Genomic DNA, 2,969 nt, shown 5'->3' with positions numbered 1-2,969 from the left:
GGTGTCCTGGGACTGGCTGTCAGTTTGTAGGGCAGGACTCTAGTGAGGATTAGCACTTGACCTGTGAGAATCCCATGGTCCAAGGCAACACTAAATTAAATAGCAAAATTTAAAAAGCAGAGACAGACAGAGAGAGAAAGAGAGAGAGAGAAGAGAGAACTTGTTTTATTTTTTGCTTTATGAACAAGAGACCCCACATTTTCATTTCCACTTGATCCTGCTCATTATGTGGTTGGCTCTGCCCCTTCTGGAAGAAACCCCAAGGCAGAGAGGCAGAGAGAGGCTGGCAGTTGAGGTGGGAAGGTGTTGTGTGTGTGTGTGTGAGAACTGCCCATTATGACTGCAGGTAAACTAAGGTGTTTGGAGGGCATGGTGGCAGGGGTGGGGGCGGGCATCAACAGTGAACCCTGCAGGGCTCTTCCTTAAGCAATCATCATTTAGAGCATTATATTGCATCCCCATAGTTTTATGGGTGTTGGTCTCCATCTACCTAATTCTGGGTTCTCCTAGATTCTTGGTGCAGGACTTGCACCAGCCTCCAGCAGCTGGAGAGAGTGGGTCACTGTCTACTGCTGACAGAATGAATGAAATCCAGGAAGTCTATAGGAGAGATCATTGTGAAGGCTTGGGAGGAAAACAAACTCAATGTCATTGAGTCCAAACTGACCCATAGCCACAAAAATTCAGAATACTCAATCCATAAGTGTTGTTTTCTGTTTGCATGGGGAGCAGAGTTCAGGGTTTCCCAAAGCCCGAGTGTCTGCCTACCAGCCTGTCAGAGCAGGACTGGGGGTTGTGCAGCACAACCTGCCACCTGTCAGGTAGGGGGATGGGGAGAGGCTGCACAACTTCAAGGTGGAGAGGAGTTGTTCAGCACAGCCTCTAGCTGGGACCCCCAAGTTGGCAGAGGACTATCAGGTACAGTGGCTGAGAGAAAGGCAAGAGAGATGGACCAAAGGAAAACAAGGCCTGAAGCTATGTGCTCTAGAGAAGTGAAGAAGCGAAGCTTGGCTTATATATGTATATAGAGAGAGGTTATATCAAGGAAATGGCTCAGACAATTGTAGAGGCTGGCAGATCCCAAGTCCATAAGTCAGATATCAAGCCGAAGGCTTTGCCTGATCCATGTAGCTGCAGGGCTGATGAACCCAAGATCAACAGGTTAGACATCAGGCTGCTGGCTGCAGAGGTGACTGACTCCAAAGTTGACAAGGAACATGGGAGGCTGCTGATGACTCCCAGGATTGGCTGGAGTCAGATTCTGGATGCAGATTCAGCAAAAAGCAAGCAAACATTTCCAGAGCGTAAGCAGGCCACAGAGCAGAAGAAATTCCTTTTCAATGTATTGGCTTCTCATAGCAGATCTTACTGTGGAAGTGATTACTTTATATCAGTGCTCATCATCATTGCCAAACTGCTGAGACTTGTGGTCTCGCCAAGACACACAGCCTGAACCATCATAGTCCACCTCTCATCTACTTCACACCTGCTTAAATCAAACTCTCTAAATAGAGAAAATTCTACAGTCATACTTGTGGCAAATGTGATACTCCTAACACATGTGCAACCCCAAATGCATTAGCCCCATTTACATCTTATGGCCCCCAAAGAAAAACATCTAATGCTCATATACGAGGAAATGCTCATGAAAAATTACAGTCCTTGTTTCTGCAACTGATTGTGTGGCTATAGCTGATCATTAGAATGACTTTCTTCCACCACTCACTTTGTATATCTTTTGCCATCAGCAAGCACTTCAGCTGGTTGTAGCTCTTTACTTAGTGTCTTCATTCCTGAAGGATCTGGCCCATTAGTAGTCATGTCTGCCTTGGCTTGCTGTGGTTTACCATTAACTCTAGCCACCAAGCATGGTGGTACTAAGAGATGTCCTAAGGAATTTCCTGGGTTCCACACATATTCTTCTTAACCTCCATTATGCATGTCAGCCTCATTTCCTTTTGGTAATCAGGATCAACCACACCACCCAATACAGCAATTCCCCTTTTTGCCTGTTCATCCAAAGGCATGAGGAGTCCAACGTGGCTGAAGGGCATGCTTCAGCTCAGCTCAATGGAGCCAGTTCTGCGTCTCCAAGTGGGAGGGAGTATTCCTCCCTTTGGAACTAAGACCTCTCGACCAGTAGATCATAGGGTCACAGGGACAGGGAGCGCAAGTGATAGGAGTGGGTCATTAGGTACAAGTGAGCGGCACCACTCTGATTCCCACCCCTTGATTCTCGAACCCACGAATCCTGGCTATTGGAGAAATGGCACCATATCTTGGAAGCCGCTTTAGAGTAGTACAGCTTCCTGGAGAACATTGTCTCGGCTCTGAAAAATATGGTCACCTACCTGGTACTGTAGTTATGTTTGTGGATCATGCCAGCGTTCTTTCGAGCCAGCTGCTTCAGGATGGTAGAAAACATGGTAAGACCGGTACATTACATGAGCCTGGCCCGATTGATGCACTTCTTTTGTTATGACGTCAGTCCGCTGATCTGAGGCAATGTTGTGTGGGATACTATGTTGACGGAGAAGGCCTTCTATGCATCCATGGATGGTAGTTTGGGCAGAAGCGTTGCATGCAGGGAAGGCAAATCCATCATCAGAACACGTGTCGCTTCCAATAAGAGCAGAATGATGAAAGTGGTCCTATGCGAGCAACTCGCCACTAGATTGCTGGTTGATTTTCCCTAGGAATGATCCCATATCTCGCCTTCTGCTGCTGGCAGATTGGACACTCAGTGGCAGTAGCTAAGTCAGCTTTGATGAGTGAATATTGCTGAGCCTACACATAACCTCCTTCCCTGCCACCAGGGTTCCTTGGTCTATGTGCCTATTGGGCAAAGACGTGGATGGCTGGGGAAAGAGGACTAGTTTGCACGGAATGTGTCATCACATGCAATTGATGGTTAAAACCCTCCGCTGCTGAGGTAACGCAAGTGAGCATTCACTTGAGACGCAAATAGC

The 2,969-nt window shown here is 47.3% G+C and overlaps 1 pseudogene; it reads right to left on the bottom strand.

Annotated features, from left to right (window-relative positions):
* The window catches only part of LOC101652141, a 90,522-nt pseudogene extending 88,097 nt beyond the window's left edge, over nucleotides 1-2,425 (bottom strand).
* Nucleotides 2,426-2,969: the final 544 nt, after the last annotated feature.

The sequence above is a fragment of the Echinops telfairi genome, unplaced genomic scaffold (genome assembly GCF_000313985.2).
Source record: "Echinops telfairi isolate 266 unplaced genomic scaffold, ASM31398v2 ScPeMD7_26;HRSCAF=91, whole genome shotgun sequence".
Taxonomy (NCBI): domain Eukaryota; kingdom Metazoa; phylum Chordata; class Mammalia; order Afrosoricida; family Tenrecidae; genus Echinops; species Echinops telfairi.
This window is presented reverse-complemented; position numbering and strand designations above follow the sequence as displayed.